This window comes from Ursus americanus, unplaced genomic scaffold (assembly GCF_024610735.1).
Source record: "Ursus americanus isolate L20-20 unplaced genomic scaffold, mUrsAme1.1.p SCAF_74, whole genome shotgun sequence".
Taxonomy (NCBI): domain Eukaryota; kingdom Metazoa; phylum Chordata; class Mammalia; order Carnivora; family Ursidae; genus Ursus; species Ursus americanus.
In genome coordinates this window covers 250,711-270,559 of record NW_028273656.1, presented here as the reverse complement: position 1 = coordinate 270,559, position 19,849 = coordinate 250,711, and positions in this window count along the sequence as shown.

Here is a 19,849-nt window from a genome sequence, read left to right as displayed (position 1 = left end):
TTCCCCTTGCCACAGGCACCTGGGAGCATGTCTGCACGTGGAGAAAGACTTTCCCGTGGGAAGCCGGTTTTTGTCAAACGGGTCCCAGTGCTCTGCTCCTCTCTTTTCACTTCTGCTGCCAGAAGCCCAGGGAGGATGGGAGGGCTTAGAACATGGCTGGGCACTGTGGTTTCTTCCAGAGAAGTGGAGGGCATTGGCTTTACCTTGCCACAACCACTTGGGAGAGGGTCTACACCTCAGGAAAACTGTCTCCGTGGGAAGCCGGCTTTTTGCAAAGGGGTCTCAGGGCCGTTGGCCTCGGGTGTCCCTCCGGCTCCCCAAAGCACAGGGACGAGGTGAGGGGCTTAGACCATGCCTGGGCAATGTTGTTTCTTACACCTGGGTGTGTGGCATTTTGTTGAGCTGGCTACCCCCACTTGGGATAGGTGTTCCACAGCAAGCACCTATTGTTCGTCGGAAGCCGTTTTTGCCCCAGGGGTCTCCGGGCTGTGTTCGTTGGGCTTGAACTCCTGCTAGCAAAACCGCCGGGTTGAGGGAAGGGTTCAGACTGTGCCTGGGCCCTGTGGTCTCTTCCAGGTCAGTGTATGGCATTTCCTTCCCCTTGCCACAGGCACCTGGGAGCATGTCTGCACGTGGAGAAAGACTTTCCCGTGGGAAGCCGGTTTTTGTCAAACGGGTCCCAGTGCTCTGCTCCTCTCTTTTCACTCCTGCTGCCAGAAGCCCAGGGAGGATGGGTGGGCTTAGAACATAGCTGGGCACTGGGGTTTGTGCCAGAGAAGTGGAGGGCATTTGCTTTACCTTGCCACAACCACTTGGGATAGGGTCTGCACCTCAGGAAAACTGTTTCCGTGGGAAGCCGGCTTTTTGCAAAGGGGTCTCAGGGCCGTGGGCCTCGGGTGTCCCTCCGGCTCCCCAAAGCACAGGGACGAGGTGAGGGGCTTAGACCATGCATGGGCAATGTTGTTTCTTACACCTGGGTGTGTGGCATTTTGTTGAGCTGGCTACCCCCACTTGGGATAGGTGTTCCACAGCAAGCACCTATTGTTCGTCGGAAGCCGTTTTTGCCCCAGGGGTCTCCGGGCTGTGTTCGTTGGGCTTGAACTCCTGCTAGCAAAACCGCAGGGTTGAGGGAAGGGTTCAGACTGTGCCTGGGCCCTGTGGTCTCTTCCAGGTCAGTGTATGGCATTTCCTTCCCCTTGCCACAGGCACCTGGGAGCATGTCTGCACGTGGAGAAAGACTTTCCCGTGGGAAGCCGGTTTTTGTCAAACGGGTCCCAGTGCTCTGCTCCTCTCTTTTCACTTCTGCTGCCAGAAGCCCAGGGAGGATGGGAGGGCTTAGAACATGGCTGGGCACTGTGGTTTCTTCCAGAGAAGTGGAGGGAATTGGCTTTTCCTTGCCACAACCACTTGGGAGAGGGTCTACACCTCAGGAAAACTGTCTCCGTTGGAAGCCGGCTTTTTGCAAACGGGTCTCAGGGCCGTGGGCCTCGGGTGTCCCTCCGGCTCCCCAAAGCACAGGGACGAGGTGAGGGGCTTAGACCATGCCTGGGCAATGTTGTTTCTTACACCTGGGTGTGTGGCATTTTGTTGAGCTGGCTACCCCCACTTGGGATAGGTGTTCCACAGCAAGCACCTATTGTTCGTCGGAAGCCGTTTTTGCCCCAGGGTTCTCCGGGTTGTGTTCGTTGGGGTTGAACTCCTGCTAGCAAAACCGCCGGGTTGAGGGAAGTGTTCAGGCAGTGCCTGGGCCCTGTGGTCTCTTCCAGGTCAGTGTATGGCATTTCCTTCCCATTGCCACAGGCACCTGGGAGCATGTCTGCACGTGGAGAAAGACTTTCCCGTGGGAGGCCGGTTTTTGTCAAACGGGTCCCAGTGCTCTGCTCCTCTCTTTTCACTCCTGCTGCCAGAAGCCCAGGGAGGATGGGTGGGCTTAGAACATAGCTGGGCACTGGGGTTTGTTCCAGAGAAGTGGAGGGCATTTGCTTTACCTTGCCACAACCACTTGGGATAGGGTCTGCACCTCAGGAAAACTGTTTCCGTGGGAAGCCGGCTTTTTGCAAAGGGGTCTCAGGGCCCTGGGCCTCGGGTGTCCTTCCGGCTCCCCAAAGCACAGGGACGAGGTGAGGGGCTTAGACCATGCCTGGGCAATGTTGTTTCTTACACCTGGGTGTGTGGCATTTTGTTGAGCTGGCTACCCCCACTTGGGGTAGGTGTTCCACAGCAAGCACCTATTGTTCGTCCGAAGCCGTTTTTGCCCCAGGGCTCTCCGGGCTGTGTTCGTTGGGCTTGAACTCCTGCTAGCAAAACCGCCGGGTTGAGGGAAGGGTTCAGACTGTGCCTGGGCCCTGTGGTCTCTTCCAGGTCAGTGTATGGCATTTCCTTCCCCTTGCCACAGGCACCTGGGAGCATGTCTGCACGTGGAGAAAGACTTTCCCGTGGGAAGCCGGTTTTTGTCAAACGGGTCCCAGTGCTCTGCTCCTCTCTTTTCACTCCTGCTGCCAGAAGCCCAGGGAGGATGGGAGGGCTTAGAACATGGCTGGGCACTGTGGTTTCTTCCACAGAAGTGGAGGGCATTGGCTTTACCTTGCCACAACCACTTGGGAGAGGGTCTACACCTCAGGAAAACTGTCTCCGTGGGAAGCCGGCTTTTTGCAAAGGGGTCTCAGGGCCGTTGGCCTCGGGTGTCCCTCCGGCTCCCCAAAGCACAGGGACGAGGTGAGGGGCTTAGACCATGCCTGGGCAATGTTGTTTCTTACACCTGGGTGTGTGGCATTTTGTTGAGCTGGTTTCCCCCACTTGGGATAGGTGTTCCACAGCAAGCACCTATTGTTCGTCGGAAGCCTTTTTTGCCCCAGGGGTCTCCGGGCTGTGTTCGTTGGGCTTGAACCCCTGTTAGCAAAACCGCCTGGTGGAGGGAAGGGTTCAGGCAGTGCCTGGGCGCTGTGGTCTCTTCCAGGTCAGTGTATGGCATTTCCTTCCCCTTGCCACAGGCACCTGGGAGCATGTCTGCACGTGGAGAAAGACTTTCCCGTGGGAAGCCGGTTTTTGTCAAACGGGTCCCAGTGCTCTGCTCCTCTCTTTTCACTCCTGCTGCCAGAAGCCCAGGGAGGATGGGTGGGCTTAGAACATAGCTGGGCACTGGGGTTTGTTCCAGAGAAGTGGAGGGCATTTGCTTTACCTTGCCACAACCACTTGGGATAGGGTCTGCACCTCAGGAAAACTGTTTCCGTGGGAAGCCGGCTTTTTCAAAGGGGTCTCAGGGCCGTGGGCCTCGGGTGTCCCTCCGGCTCCCCAAAGCACAGGGACGAGGTGAGGGGCTTAGACCATGCCTGGGCAATGTTGTTTCTTACACCTGGGTGTGTGGCATTTTGTTGAGCTGGCTACCCCCAGTTGGGATAGGTGTTCCATAGCAAGCCCCTATTGTTCGTCGGAAGCCGTTTTTGCCCCAGGGGTCTCCGGGCTGTGTTCGTTGGTCTTCAACTCCTGCTAGCAAAACCGCCGGGTTGAGGGAAGGGTTCAGACTGTGCCTGGGCCCTGTGGTCTCTTCCAGGTCAGTGTATGGCATTTCCTTCCCCTTGCCACAGGCACCTGGGAGCATGTCTGCACGTGGAGAAAGACTTTCCCGTGGGAAGCCGGTTTTTGTCAAACGGGTCCCAGTGCTCTGCTCCTCTCTTTTCACTTCTGCTGCCAGAAGCCCAGGGAGGATGGGAGGGCTTAGAACATGGCTGGGCACTGTGGTTTCTTCCAGAGAAGTGGAGGGCATTGGCTTTACCTTGCCACAACCACTTGGGAGAGGGTCTACACCTCAGGAAAACTGTCTCCGTGGGAAGCCGGCTTTTTGCAAAGGGGTCTCAGGGCCGTTGGCCTCGGGTGTCCCTCCGGCTCCCCAAAGCACAGGGACGAGGTGAGGGGCTTAGACCATGCCTGGGCAATGTTGTTTCTTACACCTGGGTGTGTGGCATTTTGTTGAGCTGGCTACCCCCACTTGGGATAGGTGTTCCACAGCAAGCACCTATTGTTCGTCGGAAGCCGTTTTTGCCCCAGGGGTCTCCGGGCTGTGTTCGTTGGGCTTGAACTCCTGCTAGCAAAACCGCCGGGTTGAGGGAAGGGTTCAGACTGTGCCTGGGCCCTGTGGTCTCTTCCAGGTCAGTGTATGGCATTTCCTTCCCCTTGCCACAGGCACCTGGGAGCATGTCTGCACGTGGAGAAAGACTTTCCCGTGGGAAGCCGGTTTTTGTCAAACGGGTCCCAGTGCTCTGCTCCTCTCTTTTCACTCCTGCTGCCAGAAGCCCAGGGAGGATGGGTGGGCTTAGAACATAGCTGGGCACTGGGGTTTGTGCCAGAGAAGTGGAGGGCATTTGCTTTACCTTGCCACAACCACTTGGGATAGGGTCTGCACCTCAGGAAAACTGTTTCCGTGGGAAGCCGGCTTTTTGCAAAGGGGTCTCAGGGCCGTGGGCCTCGGGTGTCCCTCCGGCTCCCCAAAGCACAGGGACGAGGTGAGGGGCTTAGACCATGCATGGGCAATGTTGTTTCTTACACCTGGGTGTGTGGCATTTTGTTGAGCTGGCTACCCCCACTTGGGATAGGTGTTCCACAGCAAGCACCTATTGTTCGTCGGAAGCCGTTTTTGCCCCAGGGGTCTCCGGGCTGTGTTCGTTGGGCTTGAACTCCTGCTAGCAAAACCGCAGGGTTGAGGGAAGGGTTCAGACTGTGCCTGGGCCCTGTGGTCTCTTCCAGGTCAGTGTATGGCATTTCCTTCCCCTTGCCACAGGCACCTGGGAGCATGTCTGCACGTGGAGAAAGACTTTCCCGTGGGAAGCCGGTTTTTGTCAAACGGGTCCCAGTGCTCTGCTCCTCTCTTTTCACTTCTGCTGCCAGAAGCCCAGGGAGGATGGGAGGGCTTAGAACATGGCTGGGCACTGTGGTTTCTTCCAGAGAAGTGGAGGGAATTGGCTTTTCCTTGCCACAACCACTTGGGAGAGGGTCTACACCTCAGGAAAACTGTCTCCGTTGGAAGCCGGCTTTTTGCAAACGGGTCTCAGGGCCGTGGGCCTCGGGTGTCCCTCCGGCTCCCCAAAGCACAGGGACGAGGTGAGGGGCTTAGACCATGCCTGGGCAATGTTGTTTCTTACACCTGGGTGTGTGGCATTTTGTTGAGCTGGCTACCCCCACTTGGGATAGGTGTTCCACAGCAAGCACCTATTGTTCGTCGGAAGCCGTTTTTGCCCCAGGGTTCTCCGGGTTGTGTTCGTTGGGGTTGAACTCCTGCTAGCAAAACCGCCGGGTTGAGGGAAGTGTTCAGGCAGTGCCTGGGCCCTGTGGTCTCTTCCAGGTCAGTGTATGGCATTTCCTTCCCATTGCCACAGGCACCTGGGAGCATGTCTGCACGTGGAGAAAGACTTTCCCGTGGGAGGCCGGTTTTTGTCAAACGGGTCTCAGTGCTCTGCTCCTCTCTTTTCACTCCTGCTGCCAGAAGCCCAGGGAGGATGGGTGGGCTTAGAACATAGCTGGGCACTGGGGTTTGTTCCAGAGAAGTGGAGGGCATTTGCTTTACCTTGCCACAACCACTTGGGATAGGGTCTGCACCTCAGGAAAACTGTTTCCGTGGGAAGCCGGCTTTTTGCAAAGGGGTCTCAGGGCCCTGGGCCTCGGGTGTCCTTCCGGCTCCCCAAAGCACAGGGACGAGGTGAGGGGCTTAGACCATGCCTGGGCAATGTTGTTTCTTACACCTGGGTGTGTGGCATTTTGTTGAGCTGGCTACCCCCACTTGGGGTAGGTGTTCCACAGCAAGCACCTATTGTTCGTCCGAAGCCGTTTTTGCCCCAGGGCTCTCCGGGCTGTGTTCGTTGGGCTTGAACTCCTGCTAGTAAAACCGCCGGGTTGAGGGAAGGGTTCAGACTGTGCCTGGGCCCTGTGGTCTCTTCCAGGTCAGTGTATGGCATTTCCTTCCCCTTGCCACAGGCACCTGGGAGCATGTCTGCACGTGGAGAAAGACTTTCCCGTGGGAAGCCGGTTTTTGTCAAACGGGTCCCAGTGCTCTGCTCCTCTCTTTTCACTCCTGCTGCCAGAAGCCCAGGGAGGATGGGAGGGCTTAGAACATGGCTGGGCACTGTGGTTTCTTCCACAGAAGTGGAGGGCATTGGCTTTACCTTGCCACAACCACTTGGGAGAGGGTCTACACCTCAGGAAAACTGTCTCCGTGGGAAGCCGGCTTTTTGCAAAGGGGTCTCAGGGCCGTTGGCCTCGGGTGTCCCTCCGGCTCCCCAAAGCACAGGGACGAGGTGAGGGGCTTAGACCATGCCTGGGCAATGTTGTTTCTTACACCTGGGTGTGTGGCATTTTGTTGAGCTGGTTTCCCCCACTTGGGATAGGTGTTCCACAGCAAGCACCTATTGTTCGTCGGAAGCCGTTTTTGCCCCAGGGGTCTCCGGGCTGTGTTCGTTGGGCTTGAACTCCTGCTAGCAAAACCGCCTGGTTGAGGGAAGGGTTCAGGCAGTGCCTGGGCGCTGTGGTCTCTTCCAGGTCAGTGTATGGCATTTCCTTCCCCTTGCCACAGGCACCTGGGAGCATGTCTGCACGTGGAGAAAGACTTTCCCGTGGGAAGCCGGTTTTTGTCAAACGGGTCCCAGTGCTCTGCTCCTCTCTTTTCACTCCTGCTGCCAGAAGCCCAGGGAGGATGGGTGGGCTTAGAACATAGCTGGGCACTGGGGTTTGTTCCAGAGAAGTGGAGGGCATTTGCTTTACCTTGCCACAACCACTTGGGATAGGGTCTGCACCTCAGGAAAACTGTTTCCGTGGGAAGCCGGCTTTTTGCAAAGGGGTCTCAGGGCCGTGGGCCTCGGGTGTCCCTCCGGCTCCCCAAAGCACAGGGACGAGGTGAGGGGCTTAGACCATGCCTGGGCAATGTTGTTTCTTACACCTGGGTGTGTGGCATTTTGTTGAGCTGGCTACCCCCACTTGGGATAGGTGTTCCATAGCAAGCACCTATTGTTCGTCGGAAGCCGTTTTTGCCCCAGGGGTCTCCGGGCTGTGTTCGTTGGTCTTCAACCCCTGCTAGCAAAACCGCCGTGTTGAGGGAAGGGTTCAGACTGTGCCTGGGCCCTGTGGTCTCTTCCAGGTCAGTGTATGGCATTTCCTTCCCCTTGCCACAGGCACCTGGGAGCATGTCTGCACGTGGAGAAAGACTTTCCCGTGGGAAGCCGGTTTTTGTCAAACGGGTCCCAGTGCTCTGCTCCTCTCTTTTCACTTCTGCTGCCAGAAGCCCAGGGAGGATGGGAGGGCTTAGAACATGGCTGGGCACTGTGGTTTCTTCCAGAGAAGTGGAGGGCATTGGCTTTACCTTGCCACAACCACTTGGGTGAGGGTCTACACCTCAGGAAAACTGTCTCCGTGGGAAGCCGGCTTTTTGCAAAGGGGTCTCAGGGCCGTTGGCCTCGGGTGTCCCTCCGGTTCCCCAAAGCACAGGGACGAGGTGAGGGGCTTAGACCATGCCTGGGCAATGTTGTTTCTTACACCTGGGTGTGTGGCATTTTGTTGAGCTGGCTACCCCCACTTGGGATAGGTGTTCCACAGCAAGCACCTATTGTTCGTCGGAAGCCGTTTTTGCCCCAGGGGTCTCCGGGCTGTGTTCGTTGGGCTTGAACTCCTGCTAGCAAAACCGCCGGGTTGAGGGAAGGGTTCAGACTGTGCCTGGGCCCTGTGGTCTCTTCCAGGTCAGTGTATGGCATTTCCTTCCCCTTGCCACAGGCACCTGGGAGCATGTCTGCACGTGGAGAAAGACTTTCCCGTGGGAAGCCGGTTTTTGTCAAACGGGTCCCAGTGCTCTGCTCCTCTCTTTTCACTCCTGCTGCCAGAAGCCCAGGGAGGATGGGTGGGCTTAGAACATAGCTGGGCACTGGGGTTTGTGCCAGAGAAGTGGAGGGCATTTGCTTTACCTTGCCACAACCACTTGGGATAGGGTCTGCACCTCAGGAAAACTGTTTCCGTGGGAAGCCGGCTTTTTGCAAAGGGGTCTCAGGGCCGTGGGCCTCGGGTGTCCCTCCGGCTCCCCAAAGCACAGGGACGAGGTGAGGGGCTTAGACCATGCATGGGCAATGTTGTTTCTTACACCTGGGTGTGTGGCATTTTGTTGAGCTGGCTACCCCCACTTGGGATAGGTGTTCCACAGCAAGCACCTATTGTTCGTCAGAAGCCGTTTTTGCCCCAGGGGTCTCCGGGCTGTGTTCGTTGGGCTTGAACTCCTGCTAGCAAAACCGCCGGGTTGAGGGAAGGGTTCAGACTATGCCTGGGCCCTGTGGTCTCTTCCAGGTCAGTGTATGGCATTTCCTTCCCCTTGCCACAGGCACCTGGGAGCATGTCTGCACGTGGAGAAAGACTTTCCCGTGGGAAGCCGGTTTTGTCAAACGGGTCCCAGTGCTCTGCTCCTCTCTTTTCACTCCTGCTGCCAGAAGCCCAGGGAGGATGGGAGGGCTTAGAACATGGCTGGGCACTGTGGTTTCTTCCAGAGAATTGGAGGGCATTTGCTTTACCTTGCCACAACCACTTGTGAGAGGGTCTGCACCTCAGGAAAACTGTTTCCGTGGGAAGCCGGCTTTTTGCAAAGGGGTCTCAGGGCCGTGGGCCTCGGGTGTCCTTCCGGCTCCCCAAAGCACAGGGACGAGGTGAGGGGCTTAGACCATGCCTGGGCAATGTTGTTTCTTACACCTGGGTGTGTGGCATTTTGTTGAGCTGGCTACCCCCACTTGGGGTAGGTGTTCCACAGCAAGCACCTATTGTTCGTCACAAGCCGTTTTTGCCCCAGGGCTCTCCGGGCTGTGTTCGTTGGGCTTGAACTCCTGCTAGCAAAACCGCCGGGTTGAGGGAAGGGTTCAGACTGTGCCTGGGCCCTGTGGTCTCTTCCAGGTCAGTGTATGGCATTTCCTTCCCCTTGCCACAGGCACCTGGGAGCATGTCTGCACGTGGAGAAAGACTTTCCCGTGGGAAGCCGGTTTTTGTCAAACGGGTCCCAGTGCTCTGCTCCGCTCTATTCACTCCTGCTGCCAGAAGCCCAGGGAGGATGGGAGGGCTTAGAACATGGCTGGGCACTGTGGTTTCTTCCAGAGAAGTGGAGGGCATTTGCTTTACCTTGCCACAACCACTTGGGATAGGGTCTGCACCTCAGGAAAACTGTTTCCGTGGGAAGCCGGCTTTTTGCAAAGGGGTCTCAGGGCCGTGGGCCTCGGGTGTCCTTCCGGCTCCCCAAAGCACAGGGACGAGGTGAGGGGCTTAGACCATGCCTGGGCAATGTTGTTTCTTACACCTGGGTGTGTGGCATTTTGTTGAGCTGGCTACCCCCACTTGGGGTAGGTATTCCACAGCAAGCACCTATTGTTCGTCAGAAGCCGTTTTTGCCCCAGGGGTCTCCGGGCTGTGTTCGTTGGGCTTGAACTCCTGCTAGCAAAACCGCCGGGTTTAGGGAAGGGTTCAGACTGTGCCTGGGCCCTGTGGTCTCTTCCAGGTCAGTGTATGGCATTTCCTTCCCCTTGCCACAGGCACCTGGGAGCATGTCTGCACGTGGAGAAAGACTTTCCCGTGGGAAGCCGGTTTTTGTCAAACGGGTCCCAGTGCTCTGCTCCTCTCTTTTCACTCCTGCTGCCAGAAGCACAGGGAGGATGGGAGGGCTTAGAACATGGCTGGGCACTGTGGTTTCTTCCACAGAAGTGGAGGGCATTGGCTTTACCTTGCCACAACCACTTGGGAGAGGGTCTACACCTCAGGAAAACTGTCTCCGTGGGAAGCCGGCTTTTTGCAAAGGGGTCTCAGGGCCGTGGGCCTCGGGTGTCCCTCCGGCTCCCCAAAGCACAGGGACGAGGTGAGGGGCTTAGACCATGCCTGGGCAATGTTATTTCTTACACCTGGGTGTGTGGCATTTTGTTGAGCTGGCTACCCCCACTTGGGATAGGTGTTCCACAGCAAGCACCTATTGTTCGTCGGAAGCCGTTTTTGCCCCAGGGGTCTCCGGGCTGTGTTCGTTGGGCTTGAACTCCTGGTAGCAAAACCGCCGGGTTGAGGGAAGGGTTCAGACTGTGCCTGGGCCCTGTGGTCTCTTCCAGGTCAGTGTATGGCATGTCCTTCCCCTTGCCACAGGCACCTGGGAGCATGTCTGCACGTGGAGAAAGACTTTCCCGTGGGAAGCCGGTTTTTGTCAAACGGGTCCCAGTGCTCTGCTCCTCTCTTTTCACTCCTGCTGCCAGAAGCCCAGGGAGGATGGGAGGGCTTAGAACATGGCTGGGCATAGAACATGGCTGGGCACTGTGGTTTCTTCCAGAGAAGTGGAGGGCATTGGCTTTACCTTGCCACAACCACTTGGGATAGGGTCTGCACCTCAGGAAAACTGCTTCCGTGGGAAGCCGGCTTTTTGCAAAGGGGTCTCAGGGCCGTGGGCCTCGGGTGTCCCTCCGGCTCCCCAAAGCACAGGGACGAGGTGAGGGGCTTAGACCATGCCTGGGCAATGTTGTTTCTTACACCTGGGTGTGTGGCATTTTGTTGAGCTGGCTACCCCCACTTGGGATAGGTGTTTCACAGCAAGCACCTATTGTTCGTCAAAAGCCGTTTTTGCCCCAGGGGTCTCCGGGTAGTGTTCGTTGGGCTTGAACTCCTGCTAGCAAAACCGCCGGGTTGAGGGAAGTGTTCAGGCAGTGCCTGGGCCCTGTGGTCTCTTCCAGGTCAGTGTATGGCATTTCCTTCCCATTGCCACAGGCACCTGGGAGCATGTCTGCACGTGGAGAAAGACTTTCCCGTGGGAGGCCGGTTTTTGTCAAACGGGTCCCAGTGCTCTGCTCCTCTCTTTTCACTCCTGCTGCCAGAAGCCCAGGGAGGATGGGAGGCCTTAGAACATGCCTGGGCACTGTGGTTACTTCCAGAGAAGTGGAGGGCATTTGCTTTACCTTGCCACAACCACTTGGGATAGGGTCTGCACCTCAGGAAAACTGCTTCCGTGGGAAGCCGGCTTTTTGCAAAGGGGTCTCAGTGCCGTGGGCATCGGGTGTCCCTCCGGCTCCCCAAAGCACAGGGACGAGGTGAGGGGCTTAGACCATGCCTGGGCAATGTTGTTTCTTACACCTGGGTGTGTGGCATTTTGTTGAGCTGGCTACCCCCACTTGGGATAGGTGTTCCACAGCAAGCACCTATTGTTCGTCGGAAGCCGTTTTTGCCCCATGGCTCTCCGGGCTGTGTTCGTTGGGCTGGAACTCCTGCTAGCAAAACCGCCGGGTTGAGGGAAGGGTTCAGACTGTGCCTGGGCCCTGTGGTCTCTTCCAGGTCAGTGTATGGCATTTCCTTCCCCTTGCCACAGGCACCTGGGAGCATGTCTGCACGTGGAGAAAGACTTTCCCGTGGGAGGCCGGTTTTTGTCAAGCTGGTCCCAGTGCTCTGCTCCTCTCTTTTCACTCCTGCTGCCAGAAGCCCAGGGAGGATGGGTGGGCTTAGAACATGGCTGGGCACTGGGGTTTCTTCCAGAGAAGTGGAGGGCATTTGCTTTACCTTGCCACAACCACTTGGGATAGGGTCTGCACCTCAGGAAAACTGTTTCCGTGGGAAGCCGGCTTTTTGCAAAGGGGTCTCAGGGCCGTGGGCCTCGGGTGACCCTCCGGCTCCCCAAAGCACAGGGACGAGGTGAGGGGCTTAGACCATGCCTGGGCAATGTTGTTTGTTACACCTGGGTGTGTGGCATTTTGTTGAGCTGGCTACCCCACTTGGGATAGGTGTTCCACAGCAAGCACCTATTGTTCGTCGGAAGCCGTTTTTGCCCCAGGGGTCTCCGGGCTGTGTTCGTTGGGGTTGAACTCCTGGTAGCAAAACCGCCGGGTTGAGGGAAGGGTTCAGACTATGCCTGGGCCCTGTGGTCTCTTCCAGGTCAGTGTATGGCATTTCCTTCCCCTTGCCACAGGCACCTGGGAGCATATCTGCACGTGGAGAAAGACTTTCCCGTGGGAAGCCGGTTTTGTCAAACGGGTCCCAGTGCTCTGCACCTCTCTTTTCACTCCTGCTGCCAGAAGCCCAGGGAGGATGGGAGGGCTTAGAACATGGCTGGGCACTGTGGTTTCTTCCAGAGAATTGGAGGGCATTTGCTTTACCTTGCCACAACCACTTGTGAGAGGGTCTGCACCTCAGGAAAACTGTTTCCGTGGGAAGCCGGCTTTTTGCAAAGGGGTCTCAGGGCCGTGGGCCTCGGCTGTCCCTCCGGCTCCCCAAACCACAGGGACGAGGTGAGGGGCTTAGACCATGGCTGGACAATGTTGTTTCTTACACCTGGGTGTGGGGCATTTTGTTGAGCTGGCTACCCCCACTTGGGATAGGTGTTCCACAGCAAGCACCTATTGTTCGTCGGAAGCCGTTATTGCCCCAGGGGTCTCCGGGCTGTGTTCGTTGGGCTTGAACTCCTGCTAGCAAAACCGCCGGGTTGAGGGAAGGGTTCAGACTGTGCCTGGGCCCTGTGGTCTCTTCCAGGTCAGTGTATGGCATTTCCTTCCCATTGCCACAGGCACCTGGGAGCATGTCTGCACGTGGAGAAAGACTTTCCCGTGGGAGGCCGGTTTTTGTCAAACGGGTCCCAGTGCTCTGCTCCTCTCTTTTCACTCCTGCTGCCAGAAGCCCAGGGAGGATGGGAGGCCTTAGAACATGCCTGGGCACTGTGGTTACTTCCAGAGAAGTGGAGGGCATTTGCTTTACCTTGCCACAACCACTTGGGATAGGGTCTGCACCTCAGGAAAACTGCTTCCGTGGGAAGCCGGCTTTTTGCAAAGGTGTCTCAGTGCCGTGGGCATCGGGTGTCCCTCCGGCTCCCCAAAGCACAGGGACGAGGTGAGGGGCTTAGACCATGCCTGGGCAATGTTGTTTCTTACACCTGGGTGTGTGGCATTTTGTTGAGCTGGCTACCCCCACTTGGGATAGGTGTTCCACAGCAAGCACCTATTGTTCGTCGGAAGCCGTTTTTGCCCCATGGCTCTCCGGGCTGTGTTCGTTGGGCTGGAACTCCTGCTAGCAAAACCGCCGGGTTGAGGGAAGGGTTCAGACTGTGCCTGGGCCCTGTGGTCTCTTCCAGGTCAGTGTATGGCATTTCCTTCCCCTTGCCACAGGCACCTGGGAGCATGTCTGCACGTGGAGAAAGACTTTCCCGTGGGAGGCCGGTTTTTGTCAAGCTGGTCCCAGTGCTCTGCTCCTCTCTTTTCACTCCTGCTGCCAGAAGCCCAGGGAGGATGGGTGGGCTTAGAACATGGCTGGGCACTGGGGTTTCTTCCAGAGAAGTGGAGGGCATTTGCTTTACCTTGCCACAACCACTTGGGATAGGGTCTGCACCTCAGGAAAACTGTTTCCGTGGGAAGCCGGCTTTTTGCAAAGGGGTCTCAGGGCCGTGGGCCTCGGGTGACCCTCCGGCTCCCCAAAGCACAGGGACGAGGTGAGGGGCTTAGACCATGCCTGGGCAATGTTGTTTGTTACACCTGGGTGTGTGGCATTTTGTTGAGCTGGCTACCCCACTTGGGATAGGTGTTCCACAGCAAGAACCTATTGTTCGTCGGAAGCCGTTTTTGCCCCAGGGGTCTCCGGGCTGTGTTCGTTGGGGTTGAACTCCTGGTAGCAAAACCGCCGGGTTGAGGGAAGGGTTCAGACTATGCCTGGGCCCTGTGGTCTCTTCCAGGTCAGTGTATGGCATTTCCTTCCCCTTGCCACAGGCACCTGGGAGCATGTCTGCACGTGGAGAAAGACTTTCCCGTGGGAAGCCGGTTTTGTCAAACGGGTCCCAGTGCTCTGCACCTCTCTTTTCACTCCTGCTGCCAGAAGCCCAGGGAGGATGGGAGGGCTTAGAACATGGCTGGGCACTGTGGTTTCTTCCAGAGAATTGGAGGGCATTTGCTTTACCTTGCCACAACCACTTGTGAGAGGGTCTGCACCTCAGGAAAACTGTTTCCGTGGGAAGCCGGCTTTTTGCAAAGGGGTCTCAGGGCCGTGGGCCTCGGCTGTCCCTCCGGCTCCCCAAACCACAGGGACGAGGTGAGGGGCTTAGACCATGGCTGGACAATGTTGTTTCTTACACCTGGGTGTGTGGCATTTTGTTGAGCTGGCTACCCCCACTTGGGATAGGTGTTCCACAGCAAGCACCTATTGTTCGTCGGAAGCCGTTATTGCCCCAGGGGTCTCCGGGCTGTGTTCGTTGGGCTTGAACTCCTGCTAGCAAAACCGCCGGGTTGAGGGAAGGGTTCAGACTGTGCCTGGGCCCTGTGGTCTCTTCCAGGTCAGTGTATGGCATTTCCTTCCCATTGCCACAGTCACCTGGGAGCATGTCTGCACGTGGAGAAAGACTTTCCCGTGGGAGGCCGGTTTTTGTCAAACGGGTCCCAGTGCTCTGCTCCTCTCTTTTCACTCCTGCTGCCAGAAGCCCAGGGAAGATGGGTGGGCTTAGAACATGGCTGGGCACTGGGGTTTCTTCCAGAGAAGTGGAGGGCATTTGCTTTACCTTGCCACAACCACTTGGGATAGGGTCTGCACCTCAGGAAAACTGCTTCCGTGGGAAGCCGGCTTTTTGCAAAGGGGTCTCAGGGCCGTAGGCCTCGGGTGTCCCTCCGGCTCCCCAAAGCACAGGGACGAGGTGAGGGGCTTAGACCATGCCTGGGCAATGTTGTTTCTTACACCTGGGTGTGTGGCATTTTGTTGAGCTGGCTACCCCCACTTGGGATAGGTGTTCCACAGCAAGCACCTATTGTTCGTCGGAAGCCGTTTTTGCACCAGGGGTCTCCGGGCTGTGTTCGTTGGGGTTGAACTCCTGCTAGCAAAACCGCCGGGTTGAGGGAAGGGTTCAGACTGTGCCTGGGCCCTGTGGTCTCTTCCAGGTCAGTGTATGGCATTTCCTTCCCCTTGCCACAGGCACCTGGGAGCATGTCTGCACGTGGAGAAAGACTTTCCCGTGGGAAGCCGCTTTTTGTCAAACGGGTCCCAGTGCTCTGCTCCTCTCTTTTCACTCCTGCTGCCAGAAGCCCAGGGAGGATGGGTGGGCTTAGAACATAGCTGGGCACTGGGGTTTGTTCCAGAGAAGTGGAGGGCATTTGCTTTACCTTGCCACAACCACTTGGGATAGGGTCTGCACCTCAGGAAAACTGTTTCCGTGGGAAGCCGGCTTTTTGCAAAGGGGTCTCAGGGCCGTGGGCCTCGGGTGTCCCTCCGGCTCCCCAAAGCACAGGGACGAGGTGAGGGGCTTAGACCATGCATGGGCAATGTTGTTTCTTACACCTGGGTGTGTGGCATTTTGTTGAGCTGGCTACCCCCACTTGGGATAGGTGTTCCACAGCAAGCACCTATTGTTCGTCGGAAGCCGTTTTTGCCCCAGGGGTCTCCGGGCTGTGTTCGTTGGTCTTCAACTCCTGCTAGCAAAACCGCCGGGTTGAGGGAAGGGTTCAGACTGTGCCTGGGCCCTGTGGTCTCTTCCAGGTCAGTGTATGGCATTTCCTTCCCCTTGCCACAGGCACCTGGGAGCATGTCTGCACGTGGAGAAAGACTTTCCCGTGGGAAGCCGGTTTTTGTCAAACGGGTCCCAGTGCTCTGCTCCTCTCTTTTCACTCCTGCTGCCAGAAGCCCAGGGAGGATGGGAGGGCTTAGAACATGGCTGGGCACTGTGGTTTCTTCCAGAGAAGTGGAGGGCATTGGCTTTACCTTGCCACAACCACTTGGGAGAGGGTCTACACCTCAGGAAAACTGTCTCCGTGGGAAGCCGGCTTTTTGCAAAGGGGTCTCAGGGCCGTGGGCCTCGGGTGTCCCTCCGGCTCCCCAAAGCACAGGGACGAGGTGAGGGGCTTAGACCATGCCTGGGCAATGTTGTTTCTTACACCTGGGTGTGTGGCATTTTGTTGAGCTGGCTACCCCCACTTGGGATAGGTGTTCCACAGCAAGCACCTATTGTTCTTCGGAAGCCGTTTTTGCCCCAGGGGTCTTCGGGTTGTGTTCGTTGGGCTTGAACTCCTGCTAGCAAAACCGCCGGGTTGAGGGAAGTGTTCAGGCAGTGCCTGGGCCCTGTGGTCTCTTCCAGGTCAGTGTATGGCATTTCCTTCCCATTGCCACAGGCACCTGGGAGCATGTCTGCACGTGGAGAACGACTTTCCCGTGGGAGGCCGGTTTTTTTCAAACGGGTCCCAGTGCTCTGCTCCTCTCTTTTCACTCCTGCTGCCAGAAGCCCAGGGAGGATGGGTGGGCTTAGAACATGGCTGGGCACTGGGGTTTCTTCCAGAGAAGTGGAGGGCATTGGCTTTACCTTGCCACAACCACTTGGGATAGGGTCTGCACCTCAGGAAAACTGTTTCCGTGGGAAGCCGGCTTTTTGCAAAGGGGTCTCAGGGCCGTGGGCCTCGGGTGTCCCTCCGGCTCCCCAAAGCACAGGGACGAGGTGAGGGGCTTAGACCATGCCTGGGCAATGTTGTTTCTTACACCTGGGTGTGTGGCATTTTGTTGAGCTGGCTACCCCCACTTGGGGAAGGTGTTCCACAGCAAGCACCTATTGTTCGTCAGAAGTCGTTTTTGCCCCAGGGGTCTCCGGGCTGTGTTCGTTGGGCTTGAACTCCTGCTAGCAAAACCGCCGGGTTGAGGGAAGGGTTCAGACTATGCCTGGGCCCTGTGGTCTCTTCCAGGTCAGTGTATGGCATTTCCTTCCCCTTGCCACAGGCACCTGGGAGCATGTCTGCACGTGGAGAAAGACTTTCCCGTGGGAGGCCGGTTTTTGTCAAGCTGGTCCCAGTGCTCTGCTCCTCTCTTTTCACTCCTGCTGCCAGAAGCCCAGGGAGGATGGGTGGGCTTAGAACATGGCTGGGCACTGGGGTTTCTTCCAGAGAAGTGGAGGGCATTTGCTTTACCTTGCCACAACCACTTCGGATAGGGTCTGCACCTCAGGAAAACTGTTTCCGTGGGAAGCCGGCTTTTTGCAAAGGGGTCTCAGGGCCGTGGGCCTCGGGTGACCCTCCGGCTCCCCAAAGCACAGGGACGAGGTGAGGGGCTTAGACCATGCCTGGGCAATGTTGTTTGTTACACCTGGGTGTGTGGCATTTTGTTGAGCTGGCTACCCCACTTGGGATAGGTGTTCCACAGCAAGCACCTATTGTTCGTCGGAAGCCGTTTTTGCCCCAGGGGTCTCCGGGCTGTGTTCGTTGGGGTTGAACTCCTGGTAGCAAAACCGCCGGGTTGAGGGAAGGGTTCAGACTATGCCTGGGCCCTGTGGTCTCTTCCAGGTCAGTGTATGGCATTTCCTTCCCCTTGCCACAGGCACCTGGGAGCATGTCTGCACGTGGAGAAAGACTTTCCCGTGGGAAGCCGGTTTTGTCAAACGGGTCCCAGTGCTCTGCACCTCTCTTTTCACTCCTGCTGCCAGAAGCCCAGGGAGGATGGGAGGGTTTAGAACATGGCTGGGCACTGTGGTTTCTTCCAGAGAATTGGAGGGCATTTGCTTTACCTTGCCACAACCACTTGTGAGAGGGTCTGCACCTCAGGAAAACTGTTTCTGTGGGAAGCCGGCTTTTTGCAAAGGGGTCTCAGGGCCGTGGGCCTCGGCTGTCCCTCCGGCTCCCCAAACCACAGGGACGAGGTGAGGGGCTTAGACCATGGCTGGACAATGTTGTTTCTTACACCTGGGTGTGTGGCATTTTGTTGAGCTGGCTACCCCCACTTGGGATAGGTGTTCCACAGCAAGCACCTATTGTTCGTCGGAAGCCGTTATTGCCCCAGGGGTCTCCGGGCTGTGTTCGTTGGGCTTGAACTCCTGCTAGCAAAACCGCCGGGTTGAGGGAAGGGTTCAGACTGTGCCTGGGCCCTGTGGTCTCTTCCAGGTCAGTGTATGGCATTTCCTTCCCATTGCCACAGGCACCTGGGAGCATGTCTGCACGTGGAGAAAGACTTTCCCGTGGGAGGCCGGTTTTTGTCAAACGGGTCCCAGTGCTCTGCTCCTCTCTTTTCACTCCTGCTGCCAGAAGCCCAGGGAGGATGGGAGGCCTTAGAACATGCCTGGGCACTGTGGTTACTTCCAGAGAAGTGGAGGGCATTTGCTTTACCTTGCCACAACCACTTGGGATAGGGTCTGCACCTCAGGAAAACTGCTTCCGTGGGAAGCCGGCTTTTTGCAAAGGGGTCTCAGTGCCGTGGGCATCGGGTGTCCCTCCGGCTCCCCAAAGCACAGGGACGAGGTGAGGGGCTTAGACCATGCCTGGGCAATGTTGTTTCTTACACCTGGGTGTGTGGCATTTTGTTGAGCTGGCTACCCCCACTTGGGATAGGTGTTCCACAGCAAGCACCTATTGTTCGTCGGAAGCCGTTTTTGCCCCATGGCTCTCCGGGCTGTGTTCGTTGGGCTGGAACTCCTGCTAGCAAAACCGCCGGGTTGAGGGAAGGGTTCAGACTGTGCCTGGGCCCTGTGGTCTCTTCCAGGTCAGTGTATGGCATTTCCTTCCCCTTGCCACAGGCACCTGGGAGCATGTCTGCACGTGGAGAAAGACTTTCCCGTGGGAGGCCGGTTTTTGTCAAGCTGGTCCCAGTGCTCTGCTCCTCTCTTTTCACTCCTGCTGCCAGAAGCCCAGGGAGGATGGGTGGGCTTAGAACATGGCTGGGCACTGGGGTTTCTTCCAGAGAAGTGGAGGGCATTTGCTTTACCTTGCCACAACCACTTGGGATAGGGTCTGCACCTCAGGAAAACTGTTTCCGTGGGAAGCCGGCTTTTTGCAAAGGGGTCTCAGGGCCGTGGGCCTCGGCTGTCCCTCCGGCTCCCCAAACCACAGGGACGAGGTGAGGGGCTTAGACCATGGCTGGACAATGTTGTTTCTTACACCTGGGTGTGTGGCATTTTGTTGAGCTGGCTACCCCCACTTGGGATAGGTGTTCCACAGCAAGCACCTATTGTTCGTCGGAAGCCGTTATTGCCCCAGGGGTCTCCGGGCTGTGTTCGTTGGGCTTGAACTCCTGCTAGCAAAACCGCCGGGTTGAGGGAAGGGTTCAGACTGTGCCTGGGCCCTGTGGTCTCTTCCAGGTCAGTGTATGGCATTTCCTTCCCATTGCCACAGGCACCTGGGAGCATGTCTGCACGTGGAGAAAGACTTTCCCGTGGGAGGCCGGTTTTTGTCAAACGGGTCCCAGTGCTCTGCTCCTCTCTTTTCACTCCTGCTGCCATAAGCCCAGGGAGGATGGGTGGGCTTAGAACATGGCTGGGCACTGGGGTTTCTTCCAGAGAAGTGGAGGGCATTTGCTTTACCTTGCCACAACCACTTGGGATAGGGTCTGCACCTCAGGAAAACTGCTTCCGTGGGAAGCCGGCTTTTTGCAAAGGGGTCTCAGGGCCGTAGGCCTCGGGTGTCCCTCCGGCTCCCCAAAGCACAGGGACGAGGTGAGGGGCTTAGACCATGCCTGGGCAATGTTGTTTCTTACACCTGGGTGTGTGGCATTTTGTTGAGCTGGCTACCCCCACTTGGGATAGGTGTTCCACAGCAAGCACCTATTGTTCGTCGGAAGCCGTTTTTGCCCCAGGGGTCTCCGGGCTGTGTTCGTTGGGGTTGAACTCCTGCTAGCAAAACCGCCGGGTTGAGGGAAGGGTTCAGACTGTGCCTGGGCCCTGTGGTCTCTTCCAGGTCAGTGTATGGCATTTCCTTCCCCTTGCCACAGGCACCTGGGAGCATGTCTGCACGTGGAGATAGACTTTCCCGTGGGAAGCCGCTTTTTGTCAAACGGGTCCCAGTGCTCTGCTCCTCTCTTTTCACTCCTGCTGCCAGAAGCCCAGGGAGGATGGGAGGGCTTAGAACATAGCTGGGCACTGGGGTTTGTTCCAGAGAAGTGGAGGGCATTTGCTTTACCT